Source organism: Schistocerca nitens, chromosome 9, assembly GCF_023898315.1.
Source record: "Schistocerca nitens isolate TAMUIC-IGC-003100 chromosome 9, iqSchNite1.1, whole genome shotgun sequence".
Classification (NCBI taxonomy): Eukaryota; Metazoa; Arthropoda; class Insecta; order Orthoptera; family Acrididae; genus Schistocerca; species Schistocerca nitens.
In genome coordinates this window covers 532,924,328-532,941,097 of record NC_064622.1, presented here as the reverse complement: position 1 = coordinate 532,941,097, position 16,770 = coordinate 532,924,328, and positions in this window count along the sequence as shown.

Below are 16,770 nucleotides of genomic sequence, written 5' to 3'. Positions count from 1 at the left end.
GTCAATGGGAAGGTCCAAGGGATATAGTAAACCTGCAGAGGTGCATCGGAAAGTAAAACTGATGACACAGGACACGCTAAAAATATAGACAGTAGGAAGACTTAGTCTTCCTGTACTTAAGTCGGCATTGTGTCTCTTATATTTAATTCCGATGCAATTTCTGTGTTTCTTCGTCAATGTGAAGGTCCGAGGGATACAGTCAACCTGTAGAGGGGCATCGGAATGTAAAACTGGTGACACAGGAAACGCTCAAATTATAGACAGTAGGAAGACTCAGTCTAACGGTACTTAAGTCGGCATTGTGTCTCTTATATTTAATTCCGATGCAATTTCTGTGTTTCATCGTCAATGGGAAGGTCCAAGGGATACAGTAAACCTGCAGAGGTGCATCAGAATGTAAAACTGGTGACACAGGAAACGCTCAAAACATAGACAGTAGGAAGACTCAGTCTTCCTGTACTTAAGTCGGCATTGTGTCTCTTATATTTAATTCCGATGCAATTTCTGTGTTTCAGCGTCAATGGGGAGGTCCAAGGGATACAGTAAACCTGCAGAGGTGCAACGGAATGTAAAACTAGTGACACAGGAAACGCTCAAAACATAGACCGTAAGAAGACTCAGTTTTCTTGTACTTAAGTCGGCGTTGTGTCTCTTGTATTTAAATCCGATGCAATTTCTGTGTTTCATCCTCAATGGGAAGTTCCAAGGGATACAGTAAACCTGCAGAGGTCCATCGGAATGTAAAACTTGTGGCACAGGGAACGCTCAAAACATAGACAGTAGGAAGACTCAGTCTTCCTGTACTTAAGTCGGCATTGTGTCTCTTATATTTAATTCCGATGCAATTTCTGAGTTTCATCGTCAATGGGAAGGTCCAAGGGATACAGTAAACCTGCAGAGGTGCATCAGAATGTAAAACTGGTGACACAGGAAACGCTCAAAACATAGACAGTAGGATGACTCAGTCTTCCTGTACTTAAGTCGGCATTGCGTCTTTTATATTTAATTCCGATGCAATTTCTGTGTTTCATCGTCAATGGGAAGGTCCAAGGGATACAGTAAAACTGCAGAGGTGCATCAGAATGTAAAACTGGTGACACAGGAAACGCTTAAACATAGACAGTAGGAAGACTCAGTCTTCGTGTACTTAAGTCGGCATTGTGTCTCTTATATTTAATTCCGATGCAATTTCTGTGTTTCAGCTTCAATGGGGAGGTCCAAGGGATACAGTAAACCTGCAGAGGTGCAACGGAATGTAAAACTAGTGACACAGGAAACGCTCAAAACGTAGACAGTAGGAAGACTCAGTCTTCCTGTACTTAAGTCGGCATTGTGTCTCTTACATTTAATTCCGATGCAATTTCTGTGTTTCATCGTCAATGGGAAGGTCCAGGGGATGCAGTAAACCTGCAGAGGTGCATCGGAATGTAAAACTGATGACACAGGGAACGCTCAAATTATAGACAGTAGGAAGACTCATTCTTCCTGTACTTAGGTCTACATTGTGTCTCTTATATTTAATTCCGATGCGATTTCTGTGTTTCATCGTCAATGGGATGTTCCAAGGGATACAGTAAACCTGCAGAGGTGCATCAGAATGTAAAACTGGTGACACTGGAAACGCTCAAAACATAGACAGTAGGAAGACTCAGTCTTCCAGTACTTAAGTCGGCATTGTGTCTCTTATATTTAATTCCGATGCAATTTCTGTGTTTCATCGTCAATGGGAAGGTCCAAGGGATACAGTAAACCTGCAGAGGTACATCGGAATGTAAAACTACTGACACAGGAAACGCTCAAAACATAGACAGTAGGAAGACTCAGTCTTCCTGTACTTAAGTCGGCATTGTGTCTCTTATATTTATTTCCGATGAAATTTCTGTGTTTCATCGTGAATGGGAAGGTCCAAGGGATATAGTAAACCTGCAGAGATGCATCGGAAAGTAAAACTGATGACACAGGATACTCTCAAACATAGACAGTAGCAAGATTTAATCTTCCTGTACTTAAGTCGGCATTGTGTCTCTTATATTTAATTCCGATGCAATTTCTGTGTTTCATCGTCAATGGGAGGGTCCAAGGGTTACAGTAAACTTGTAGAGGTGCATCGCAATGTAAAACTGGTGACACAGGGAACGCTCAAATTACAGACAGTAGGAAGACTCATTCTTCCTGTACTTAAGTCTACATTGTGTATCTTATATTTAATTCCGATGCGATTTCTGTGTTTCATCGTCAATGGGAAGGTCCAAGAGGTACAGCAAACCTGCAGAGGTGCATCAGAATGTAAAACTGGTGACACTGGAAACGCTCAAAACATAGACAGTAGGAAGACTCAGTCTTCCTGTACTTAAGTCGGCATTGTGTCTCTTATATATAATTCCGATGAAATTTCTGTGTTTCATCGCGAATGGGAAGGTCCAAGGGATATAGTAAACCTGCAGTGGTGCATCGGAAAGTAAAACTGATGACACAGGACACGCTCATAACATAGACAGTAGGAAGACTTAGTCTTCCTGTAGTTATGTCGGCATTGTGTCTCTTATATTTAATTCCGATGCAATTTCTGTGTTTCATCGTCACTGTGAAGGTCCGAGGGATACAGTCAACCTGTAGAGGTGCATCGGAATGTAAAACTGGTGACACAGGAAACGCTCAAATTATAGACAGTAGGAAGACTCAGTCTTCCTGTCCTTAAGTCGGCATTGTGTCTCTTATATTTAATTCCGATGCAATTTCTGTGTTTCATCGTCAATGGGAAGGTCCAAAGGATACAGTAAACCTGTAGAGGTGCATCGGAATGTAAAACTGATGACACAGGAAACGCTCAAATCATTGACTGTAAGAAGACTGTTTTCTTGTACTTAAGACGCCTTGTGTCTCTTATATTTATTTCCGATGCAATTTCTGTGTTTCATCGTCAATGGGAAGGTCCAAGGGATACAGTAAACCTGCAGAGGTGCATCAGAATGTAAAACTGGTGACACAGGAAACGCTCATAACATAGACAGTAGGAAGACTCAGTCTTCCTGTACTTAAATCGGCATTGTGTCTCTTATATTTATTTCCGATGAAATTTCTGTGTTTCATCGTCAATGGGAAGGTCCAAGGGATATAGTAAACCTGCAGAGGTGCATCGGAAAGTAAAACTGATGACACAGGACACGCTAAAAATATAGACAGTAGGAAGACTTAGTCTTCCTGTACTTAAGTCGGCATTGTGTCTCTTATATTTAATTCCGATGCAATTTCTGTGTTTCTTCGTCAATGTGAAGGTCCGAGGGATACAGTCAACCTGTAGAGGGGCATCGGAATGTAAAACTGGTGACACAGGAAACGCTCAAATTATAGACAGTAGGAAGACTCAGTCTAACGGTACTTAAGTCGGCATTGTGTCTCTTATATTTAATTCCGATGCAATTTCTGTGTTTCATCGTCAATGGGAAGGTCCAAGGGATACAGTAAACCTGCAGAGGTGCATCAGAATGTAAAACTGGTGACACAGGAAACGCTCAAAACATAGACAGTAGGAAGACTCAGTCTTCCTGTACTTAAGTCGGCATTGTGTCTCTTATATTTAATTCCGATGCAATTTCTGTGTTTCAGCGTCAATGGGGAGGTCCAAGGGATACAGTAAACCTGCAGAGGTGCAACGGAATGTAAAACTAGTGACACAGGAAACGCTCAAAACATAGACCGTAAGAAGACTCAGTTTTCTTGTACTTAAGTCGGCGTTGTGTCTCTTGTATTTAAATCCGATGCAATTTCTGTGTTTCATCCTCAATGGGAAGTTCCAAGGGATACAGTAAACCTGCAGAGGTCCATCGGAATGTAAAACTTGTGGCACAGGGAACGCTCAAAACATAGACAGTAGGAAGACTCAGTCTTCCTGTACTTAAGTCGGCATTGTGTCTCTTATATCTAATTCCGATGCAATTTCTGAGTTTCATCGTCAATGGGAAGGTCCAAGGGATACAGTAAACCTGCAGAGGTGCATCAGAATGTAAAACTGGTGACACAGGAAATGCTCAAAACATAGACAGTAGGATGACTCAGTCTTCCTGTACTTAAGTCGGCATTACGTCTTTTATATTTAATTCCGATGCAATTTCTGTGTTTCATCGTCAATGGGAAGGTCCAAGGGATACAGTAAAACTGCAGAGGTGCATCAGAATGTAAAACTGGTGACACAGGAAACGCTCAAACATAGACAGTAGGAAGACTCAGTCTTCGTGTACTTAAGTCGGCATTGTGTCTCTTATATATAATTCCGATGCAATTTCTGTGTTTCAGCGTCAATGGGGAGGTCCAAGGGATACAGTAAACCTGCAGAGGTGCAAAGGAATGTAAAACTAGTGACACTGCAAACGCTCAAAACGTAGACAGTAGGAAGACTCAGTCTTCCTGTACTTAAGTCGGCATTGTGTCTCTTACATTTAATTCCGATGCAATTTCTGTGTTTCATCGTCAATGGGAAGGTCCAGGGGATGCAGTAAACCTGCAGAGGTGCATCGGAATGTAAAACTGGTGACACAGGGAACGCTCAAATTATAGACAGTAGGAAGACTCATTCTTCCTGTACTTAGGTCTACATTGTGTCTCTTATATTTAATTCCGATGCGATTTCTGTGTTTCATCGTCAATGGGAAGGTCCAAGGGATACAGTAAACCTGCAGAGGTGCATCAGAATGTAAAACTGGTGACACTGGAAACGCTCAAAACATAGACAGTAGGAAGACTCAGTCTTCCTGTACTTAAGTCGGCATTGTGTCTCTTATATTTAATTCCGATGCAATTTCTGTGTTTCATCGTCAATGGGAAGGTCCAAGGGATACAATTAACCTGCAGAGGTACATCGGAATGTAAAACTACTGACACAGGAAACGCTCAAAACATAGACAGTAGGAAGACTCAGTCTTCCTGTACTTAAGTCGGCATTGTGTCTCTTACATTTAATTCCGATGCAATTTCTGTGTTTCATCGTCAATGGGAAGGTCCAAGGGATACAGTAAACCTGCAGAGGTGCATCAGAATGTAAAACTGGTGACACAGGAAACGCTCAAAACATAGACAGTAGGAAGACTCAGACTTCCTGTACTTAAGTCGGCATTGTGTCTCTTATATTTAATTCCGATGCAATTTCTGTGTTTCAGCGTCAATAGGGAGGTCCAAGGGATACAGTAAACCTGCAGAGGTGCAACGGAATGTAAAACTAGTGACACAGGAAACGCTCAGAACATAGACCGTAAGAAGACTCAGTTTTCTTGTACTTAAGTCGGCGTTGTGTCTCTTATATTTAATTCTGATGCAATTTCTGTGTTTCATCCTCAATGGGAAGATCCAAGGGATACAGTAAACCTGCAGATGTCCATCGGAATGTAAAACTTGTGACACAGGAAACGCTCAAAACATAGACAGTAGGAAGACTCAGTCTTCCTGTACATAGTCGGCATTGTGTCTCTTATATTTAATTTCGATGCAATTTGTGTGTTTCATCGACAATGGGAAGGTCCAGGGGATGCAGTAAACCTGCAGAGGTGCATCGGAATGTAAAACTGGTGACACAGGAAACGCTCAAAACATTTACTGTAAGAAGACTGTTTTCTTGTACTTAAGTCGGCATTGTGTCTCTTATATTTAATTCCGATGCAATTTCTGTGTTTCATCGTCACCGTGAAGGTCCAAGGGATACAGTAAACTTGTAGAGGTGCATCGCAATGTAAAACTGGTGACACAGGGAACGCTCAAATTATAGACAGTAGGAAGACTCATTCTTCCTGTACTTAAGTCTACATTGTGTATCTTATATTTAATTCCGATGCGATTTCTGTGTTTCATCGTCAATGGGAAGGTCCAAGAGGTACAGCAAACCTGCAGAGGTGCATCAGAATGTAAAACTGGTGACACTGGAAACGCTCAAAACATAGACAGTAGGAAGACTCAGTCTTCCTGTACTTAAGTCGGCATTGTGTCTCTTATATTTAATTCCGATGCAATTTCTGTGTTTCATCGTCAATGGGAAGGTCCAAGGGATACAGTTAACCTGCAGAGGTACATCGGAATGTAAAACTAGTGACACAGGAAACGCTCAAAACATAGACAGTAGGAAGACTCAGTCTTCCTGTACTTAAGTCGGCATTGTGTCTCTTACATTTAATTTCGATGCAATTTCTGTGTTTCATCGTCAATGGGAAAGTCCAAGGGATACAGTAAACATGTAGAGGTGCATCGGAATGTAAAACTGGTGACACAGGAAACGCTCAAAACATAGACAGTAGGAAGACTCAGTCTTCCTGTACTTAAATCGGCATTGTGTCTCTTATATTTATTTCCGATGAAATTTCTGTGTTTCATCGCGAATGGGAAGGTCCAAGGGATATAGTAAACCTGCAGTGGTGCATCGGAAAGTAAAACTGATGACACAGGACACGCTCATAACATAGACAGTAGGAAGACTTAGTCTTCCTGTAGTTATGTCGGCATTGTGTCTCTTATATTTAATTCCGATGCAATTTCTGTGTTTCATCGTCACTGTGAAGGTCCGAGGGATACAGTAAACCTGTAGAGGTACATCGGAATGTAAAACTGATGACACAGGAAACGCTCAAATCATTGACTGTAAGAAGACTGTTTTCTTGTACTTAAGTCGGCATTGTGTCTCTTATATTTATTTCCGATGCAATTTCTGTGTTTCATCGTCAATGGGAAGGTCCAAGGGATACAGTAAACCTGCAGAGCTGCATCAGAATGTAAAACTGGTGACACAGGAAACGCTCATAACATAGACAGCAGGATGACTCAGTCTTCCTGTACTTAAGTCGGCATTACGTTTTTTATATTTAATTCCGATGCAATTTCTGTGTTTCATCGTCAATGGGAAGGTCCAAGGGATACAGTAAACCTGCAGAGGTGCATCAGAATGTAAAACTGGTGACACAGGAAACGTTCAAACATAGACAGTAGGAAGACTCAGTCTTCGTGTACTTAAGTCGGCATTGTGTCTCTTATATTTAATTCCGATGCAATTTCTGTGTTTCAGCGTCAATGGGAAGGTCCAAGGGATACAGTAAACCTGCAGAGGTGCATCAGAATGTAAAACTGGTGACACTGGAAACGCTCAAAACATAGACAGTAGGAAGACTCAGTCTTCCTGTACTTAAGTCGGCATTGCGTCTCTTATATTTAATTCCGATGCAATTTCTGTGTTTCATCGTCAATGGGAAGGTCCAAGGGATACAATTAACCTGCAGAGGTACATCGGAATGTAAAACTAGTGACACAGGAAACGCTCAAAACATAGACAGTAGGAAGACTCAGTCTTCCTGTACTTAAGTCGGCATTGTGTCTCTTACATTTAATTCCGATTGAATTTCTGTGTTTCATCGTCAATGGGAAAGTCCAAGGGATACAGTAAACATGCAGAGGTGCATCGGAATGTAAAACTGGTGACACAGGAAACGCTCAAAACATAGACAGTAGGAAGACTCAGTCTTCCTGTACTTATATCGGCATTGTGTCCCTTATATTTATTTCCGATGAAATTTCTGTGTTTCATCGCGAATGGGAAGGTCCAAGGGATACAGTAAACCTGCAGAGGTGCAACGGAATGTAAAACTAGTGACACAGGAAACGCTCAAAACATAGACCGTAAGAAGACTCAGTTTTCTTGTACTTACGTCGGCATTGTGTCTCTTATATTTAATTCCGATGCAATTTCTGAGTTTCATCGTCAATGGGAAGGTCCAAGGGATACAGTAAACCTGCAGAGGTGCATCAGAATGTAAAACTGGTGACACAGGAAACGCTCAAAACATAGACAGTAGGATGACTCAGTCTTCCTGTACTTAAGTCGGCATTGCGTCTTTTATATTTCATTCAGATGCAATTTCTGTGTTTCATCGTCAATGGGAAGGTCCAAGGGATACAGTAAAACTGCAAAGGTGCATCAGAATGTAAAACTGGTGACACAGGAAACGCTCAAACATAGACAGTAGGAAGACTCAGTCTTCGTGTACTTAAGTCGGCATTGTGTCTCTTATATTTAATTCCGATGCAATTTCTGTGTTTCAGCGTCAATGGGGAGGTCCAAGGGATACAGTAAACCTGCAGAGGTGCAACGGAATGTGAAACTAGTGACACAGGAAACGCTCAAAACGTAGACAGTAGGAAGACTCAGTCTTCCTGTACTTAAGTCGGCATTGTGTCTCTTACATTTAATTCCGATGCAATTTCTGTGTTTTATCGTCAATGGGAAGGTCCAGGGGATGCAGTAAACCTGCAGAGGTGCATCGGAATGTAAAACTGGTGACACAGGGAACGCTCAAATTATAGACAGTAGGAAGACTCATTCTTCCTGTACTTCGGTCTACATTGTGTCTCTTATATTTAATTCCGATGCGATTTCTGTGTTTCATCGTCAATGGGAAGGTCCAAGGGATACAGTAAACCTGCAGAGGTGCAACAGAATGTAAAACTGGTGACACTGGAAACGCTCAAAACATAGACAGTAGGAAGACTCAGTCTTCCTGTACTTAAGTCGGCATTGTGTCTCTTATATTTAATTCCGATGCAATTTCTGTGTTTCATCGTCAATGGGAAGGTCCAAGGGATACAATTAACCTGCAGAGGTACATCGGAATGTAAAACTAGTGACACAGGAAACGCTCAAAACATAGACAGTAGGAAGACTCAGTCTCCCTGTAGTTAAGTCGGCATTGTGTCTCTTACATTTAATTCCGATGCAATTTCTGTGTTTCATCGTCAATGGGAAGGTCCATGGGATACAGTAAACCTGCAGAGGTGCAACGGAATGTAAAACTAGTGACACAGGAAACGCTCAAAACATAGACCGTAAGAAGACTCAGTTTTCTTGTACTTAAGTCGGCGTTGTGTCTCTTATAATTAATTCCGATGCAATTTCTGTGTTTCATCCTCAATGGGAAGATCCAAGGGATACAGTAAACCTGCAGAGGTCCATCGGAATGTAAAACTTGTGACACAGGAAACGCTCAAAACATAGACAGTAGGAAGACTCAGTCTTCCTGTACTTAAGTCGGCATTGTGTCTCTTATATTTAATTTCGATGCAATTTGTGTGTTTCATCGCCAATGGGAAGATCCAGGGGATGCAGTAAACCTGCAGAGGTGCATCGGAATGTACAACTGGTGACACAGGAAACGCTCAAAACATTTACTGTAAGAAGACTGTTTTCTTGTACTTAAGTCGGCATTGTGTCTCTTATATTTAATTCCGATGCAATTTCTGTGTTTCATCGTCACTGTGAAGGTCCAAGGGATACAGTAAACTTGTAGAGGTGCATCGGAATGTAAAACTGGTGACACAGGGAACGCTCAAATTATAGACAGTAGGAAGACTCATTCTTCCTGTACTTAAGTCTACATTGTGTATCTTATATTTAATTCCGATGCGATTTCTGTGTTTCATCGTCAATGGGAAGGTCCAAGAGGTACAGTAAACCTGCAGAGGTGCATCAGAATGTAAAACTGGTGACACTGGAAACGCTCAAAACATAGACAGTAGGAAGACTCAGTCTTCCTGTACTTAAGTCGGCATTGTGTCTCTTATATTTAATTCCGATGCAATTTCTGTGTTTCATCGTCAATGGGAAGGTCCAAGGGATACAGTTAACCTGCAGAGGTACATCGGAATGTAAAACTAGCGACACAGGAAACGCTCAAAACATAGACAGTAGGAAGACTCAGTCTTCCTGTACTTAAGTCGGCATTGTGTCTCTTACATTTAATTTCGATGCAATTTCTGTGTTTCATCGTCAATGGGAAAGTCCAAGGGATACAGTAAACATGTAGAGGTGCATCGGAATGTAAAACTGGTGACACAGGAAACGCTCAAAACATAGACATTAGGAAGACTCAGTCTTCCTGTACTTAAATCGGCATTGTGTCTCTTATATTTATTTCCGATGAAATTTCTGTGTCTCATCGCGAATGGGAAGGTCCAAGGGTTATAGTAAACCTGCAGTGGTGCATCGGAAAGTAAAACTGATGACACAGGACACGCTCATAACATAGACAGTAGGAAGACTTAGTCTTCCTGTACTTATGTCGGCATTGTGTCTCTTATATTTAATTCCGATGCAATTTCTGTGTTTCATCGTCACTGTGAAGGTCCGAGGGATACAGTCAACCTGTAGAGGTGCATCGGAATGTAAAACTGGTGACACAGGAAACGCTCAAATTATAGACAGTAGGAAGACTCAGTCTTCCTGTACTTAAGTCGGCATTGTGTCTCTTATATTTAATTCCGATGCAATTTCTGTGTTTCATCGTCAATGGGAAGGTCCAAGGGATACAGTAAACCTGTAGAGGTGCATCGGAATGTAAAACTGATGACACAGGAAACGCTCAAATCATTGACTGTAAGAAGACTGTTTTCTTGTACTTAAGTCGGCATTGTGTCTCTTATATTTATTTCCGATGCAATTTCTGTGTTTCATCGTCAATGGGAAGGTCTAAGGGATACAGTAAACCTGCAGAGGTGCATCAGAATGTAAAACTGGTGACACAGGAAACGCTCATAACATAGACAGTAGGATGACTCAGTCTTCCTGTACTTAAGTCGGCATTGTGTCTCTTATATTTAATTCCGATGCAATTTCTGTGTTTCATCGTCAATGGGAAGGTCCAAGGGATACAATTAACCTGCAGAGGTACATCGGAATGTAAAACTAGTGACACAGGAAACGCTTAAAACATAGACAGTAGGAAGACTCAGTCTTCCTGTACTTAAGTCGGCATTGTGTCTCTTATATTTAATTCCGATGCAATTTCTGTGTTTCATCGTCAATGGGAAGGTCCAAGGGATACAATTAACCTGCAGAGGTACATCGGAATGTAAAACTAGTGACACAGGAAACGCTCAAAACATAGACAGTAGGAAGACTCAGTCTTCCTGTACTTAAGTCGGCATTGTGTCTCTTACATTTAATTCCGATGCAATTTCTGTGTTTCATCGTCAATGGGAAAGTCCAAGGGATACAGTAAACATGCAGATGTGCATCGGAATGTAAAACTTTTGACACAGGAAACGCTCAAAACATAGACAGTAGGAAGACTCAGTCTTCCTGCACTTAAATCGGCATTGTGTCCCTTATATTTATTTCCGATGAAATTTTTGTGTTTCATCGCGAATGGGAAGGTCCAAGGGATATAGTAAACCTGCAGAGGTGCATCGGAAAGTAAAACTGATGACACAGGACACGCTCATAACATAGACAGTAGGAAGACTTAGTCTTCCTGTACTTATGTCGGCATTGTGTCTCTTATATTTAATTCCGATGCAATTTCTGTGTTTCATCGTCACTGTGAAGGTCCAACGGATACAGTCAACCTGTAGAGGTGCATCGGAATGTAAAACTGGTGACACAGGAAACGCTCAAATTATAGACAGTAGGAAGACTCAGTCTTCCTGTACTTAAGTCGGCATTGTGTCTCTTATATTTAATTCCGATGCAATTTCTGTGTTTCATCGTCAATGGGAAGGTCCAAGAAATACAGTAAACCTGCAGAGGTGCATCAGAATGTAAAACTGGTGACAGAGGAAACGCTCAAAACATAGACAGTAGGATGACTCAGTCTTCCTGTACTTAAGTCGGCATTGTGTCTCTTATATTTAATTCCGATGCAATTTCTGTGTTTCATCGTCAATGGGAAGGTCCATGGGATACAGTAAACCTGCAAAGGTGCAACGGAATGTAAAACTAGTGACACAGGATACGCTCAAAAGATAGACAGTAGGAAGACTCAGTCTTCCTGTACTTAAGTCGGCATTGTGTCTCTTATATTTATTTCCGATGAAATTTCTGTGTTTCATCGTGAATGGGAAGGTCCAAGGGATATAGTAAACCTGCAGAGGTGCATCGGAAAGTAAAACTGATGACACAGGATACGCTCAAAACATAGACAGTAGCAAGATTTAGTCTTCCTGTACTTAAGTCGGCATTGTGTCTCTTATATTTAATTCCGATGCAATTTCTGTGTTTCATCGTCAATGGGAAGGTCCAAGGGATACAGTAAACCTGTATAGGTGCATCGGAATGTAAAACTGGTGACACAGGGAACGCTCAAATTATAGACAGTAGGAAGACTCATTCTTCCTGTACTTAAGTCTACATTGTGTCTCTTATATTTAATTCCGTTGCAATTTCTGTGTTTCATCGTCAATGGGAAGGTCCAAGGGATACAGTAAACCTGCAGAGGTGCATCAGAATGTAAAACTGGTGACACAGGAAACGCTCATATCATAGACAGTAGGAAGACTCAGACTTCCTGTACTTAAGTCGGCATTGTGTCTCTTATATTTAATTCCGATGCAATTTCTGTGTTTCATCCTCAATGGGAAGATCCAAGGGATACAGTAAACCTGCAGAGGTCCATCGGAATGTAGAACTTGTGACACAGGAAACGCTCAAAACATAGACAGTAGGATGACTCAGTCTTCCTGTACTTAAGTCGGCATTGTGTCTCTTATATTTAATTCCGATGCAATTTCTGTGTTTCATCGTCAATGGGAAGGTCCATGGGATACAGTACACCTGCAAAGGTGCAACGGAATGTAAAACTAGTGACACAGGATACGCTCAAAAGATAGACAGTAGGAAGACTCAGTCTTCCTGTACTTAAGTCGGCATTGTGTCTCTTATATTTATTTCCGATGAAATTTCTGTGTTTCATCGTGAATGGGAAGGTCCAAGGGATATAGTAAACCTGCAGAGGTGCATCGGAAAGTAAAACTGATGACACAGGATACGCTCAAAACATAGACAGTAGCAAGATTTAGTCTTCCTGTACTTAAGTCGGCATTGTGTCTCTTATATTTAATTCCGATGCAATTTCTGTGTTTCATCGTCAATGGGAAGGTCCAAGGGATACAGTAAACCTGTATAGGTGCATCGGAATGTAAAACTGGTGACACAGGGAACGCTCAAATTATAGACAGTAGGAAGACTCATTCTTCCTGTACTTAAGTCTACATTGTGTCTCTTATATTTAATTCCGTTGCAATTTCTGTGTTTCATCGTCAATGGGAAGGTCCAAGGGATACAGTAAACCTGCAGAGGTGCATCAGAATGTAAAACTGGTGACACAGGAAACGCTCATATCATAGACAGTAGGAAGACTCAGACTTCCTGTACTTAAGTCGGCATTGTGTCTCTTATATTTAATTCCGATGCAATTTCTGTGTTTCATCCTCAATGGGAAGATCCAAGGGATACAGTAAACCTGCAGAGGTCCATCGGAATGTAGAACTTGTGACACAGGAAACGCTCAAAACATAGACAGTAGGAAGACTCAGTCTTCCTGTACTTAAGTCGGCATTGTGTCTCTTATATTTAATTTCGATGCAATTTGTGTGTTTCATCGCCAATGGGAAGGTCCAGGGGATGCAGTAAACCTGCAGAGGTGCATCGGAATGTAAAACTGGTGACACAGGAAACGCTCAAAACATTTACTGTAAGAAGACTGTTTTCTTGTACTTAAGTCGGCATTGTGTCTCTTGTATTTATTTCCGATGCAATTTCTGTGTTTCATCGTCAATGGGAAGGTCCAAGGGATACAGTACACCTGCAGAGGTGCATCGGAAAGTAAAACTGATGACACAGGACACGCTCATAACATTGACAGTAGGAAGACTTAGTCTTCCTGTACTTAAGTCGGCATTGTGTCTCTTATATTTAATTCCGATTAAATTTCTGTGTTTCATCGTCACTGTGAATGTCCGAGGGATACAGTCAACCTGTAGAGGTGCATCGGAATGTAAAACTGGTGACACAGGAAACGCTCAAATTATAGACAGTAGGAAGACTCAGTCTTCCTGTACTTAAGTCGGCATTGTGTCTCTTACATTTAATTCCGATGCAATTTCTGTGTTTCATCGTCAATGGGAAATTCCAAGGGATACAGTGAACATGCAGAGGTACATCGGAATGTAAAACTGGTGACACAGGAGACGCTCAAATCATAGACAGTCTTCCTGTACTTAAATCGGCATTGTGTCTCTTATATTTATTTCCGATGAAATTTCTGTGTTTCATCGTGAATGGGAAGGTCCAAGGGATAGAGTAAACCAGCAAAGGTGCAACGGAATGTAAAACTTGTGACAAAGGAAACTCTCAAAACATAGACAGTAGGAAGACTCAGTCTTCCTGTACTTAAGGCGGCATTGTGTCTCTTATATTTATTTCCGATGAAATTTCTGTGTTTCATCGTGAATGGGAAGGTCCAAGGGATATAGTAAACCTGCAGAGGTGCATCGGAGAGTAAAACTGATGACACAGGATACGCTCAAAACATAGACAGTAGCAAGATTTAGTCTTCCTGTACTTAAGTCGGCATTGTGTCTCTTATATTTAATTTCGATGCAATTTGTGTGTTTCATCGCCAATGGGAAGTCCAAGGGATACAGTAAACATGCAGAGGTGCATCGGAATGTAAACTGGTGACACAGGAAACGCTCAAAACTTTGACTGTAAGAAGACTGTTTTCTTGTACTTTAGTCGGCATTGTGTCTCTTATATTTAATTCCGATGCAATATCTGTGTTTCATCGTCAATGGGAAGGTCCAAGGGATACAGTAAACCTGCAGAGGTGCATCAGAATGTAAAACTGGTGACTCAGGAAACGCTCAAATCATAGACAGTAGGATGACTCAGTCTTCCTGTACTTAAGTCGGCATTGTGTCTCTTATATTTAATTCCGATGCAATTTCTGTGTTTCATCGTCAATGGGAAGGTCCAAGGGATACAGTACACCTGCAGAGGTGCATCAGAATGTAAAACTGGTGACTCAGGAAACGCTCAAAACATAGACAGTAGGAAGACTCAGTCTTCCTGTACTTAGGTCGGCATTGTGTCTCTTATATTTAATTCCGATGCAATTTCTGTGTTTCATCGTCAATGGGAAGGTCCAAGGGATACAATTAACCTGCAGAGATACATCGGAATGTAAAACTAGTGACACAGGAAACGCTCAAAACATAGACAGTAGGAAGACTCAGTCTTCCTGTACTTAAGTCGGCATTGTGCCTCTAACATTTAATTCCGATGCAATTTCTGTGTTTCATCGTCAATGGGAAAGTCCAAGGGATACAGTAAACATGCAGAGGTGCATCGGAATGTAAAACTGGTGACACAGGAAACGCTCAAAACATAGACAGTAGGAAGACTCAGTCTTCCTGTACTTAAGTCGGCATTGTGTCTCTTATATTTATTTCCGATGAAATTTCTGTCTTTCATCGTGAATGGGAAGGTCCAAGGGATACAGTAAACCTGTAGAGGTGCATCGAAATGTAAAACTAGTGACACAGGAAACGCTCAAATCATAGACAGTAGGAAGACTCAGTCTTCCTGTACTTACGTCGGCATTGTGTCTCTTCCGATGCAATTTCTGTGTTTCATCGTCAATGGGAAAGTCCAAGGGATAAAGTAAACCTGCAGAGGTGCATCAGAATGTAAAACTGGTGACACAGGAAACGCTCAAAACATAGACAGTAGGAGGACTCAGTCTTCCTGTACTTAAGTCGGCATTGTGTCTCTTATATTTCTTTCCGATGAAATTTCTTTGTTTCATCGTGAATGGGAAGGTCCAAAGGATATAGTAAACCTGCAGAGGTGCATCGGAAAGTAAAACTGATGACACAGGACACGCTCATAACATTGACAGTAGGAAGACTAAGTCTTCCTGTACTTAAGTCGGCATTGTGTCTCTTATATTTAATTCCGATGCAATTTCTGTGTTTCATCGTCACTGTGAATGTCCGAGGGATACAGTCAACCTGTAGAGGTGCATCGGAATGTAAAACTGGTGACACAGGAAACGCTCAAATTATAGACAGTAGGAAGACTCAGTCTTCCTGTACTTAAGTCGGCATTGTGTCTCTTATATTTAATTCCGATGCAATTTCTGTGTTTCATCGTCAATGGGAAGGTCCAAGGGATACAGTAAACCTGCAGAGGTGCATCAGAATGTAAAACTGGTGACAGAGGAAACGCTCAAAACATAGAGAGTAGGACGACTCAGTCTTCCTGTACTTAAGTCGGCATTGTGTCTCTTATATTTAATTCCGTTGCAATTTCTGTGTTTCATCGTGAATGGGAAGGTCCAAGGGATAGAGTAAACCTGCAAAGGAGCAACGGAATGTAATACTAGTGACACAGGAAACGCTCAAATTATAGACAGTAGGAAGACTCAGTCTTCCTGTACTTAAGTCGGCATTGTGTATCTTATATTTATTTCCGATGAAATTTCTGTGTTTCATCGTGAATGGGAAGGTCCATGGGATATAGTAAACCTGCAGAGGTGCATCGGAAAGTAAAACTGATGACACAGGATACGCTTAAAACATAGACAGTAGCAAGATTTAGTCTTCCTGTACTTAAGTCGGCATTGTGTCTCCTATATATAATTTCGATGCAATTTGTGTGTTTCATCGCCAATGGGAAGTCCAAGGGATACAGTAAACATGCAGAGGTGCATCGGAATGTAAAACTGGTGACACAGGAAACGCTCAAAACATTGACTGTAAGAAGACTCAGTTTTCTTGTGCTTAAGTCGGCGTTGTGTCTCTTATATTTAATTCCGATGCAATTTCTGTGTTTCATCGTCAAAGGGAAGGTCCAATGGATACAGTAAACCTGCAGAGGCACATCGGAATGTAAAACTGGTGACACAGGAAACGCTCAAAATATAGACTGTAGGAAGACTCAGTCTTCCTGTACTTACGTCGGCATTGTGT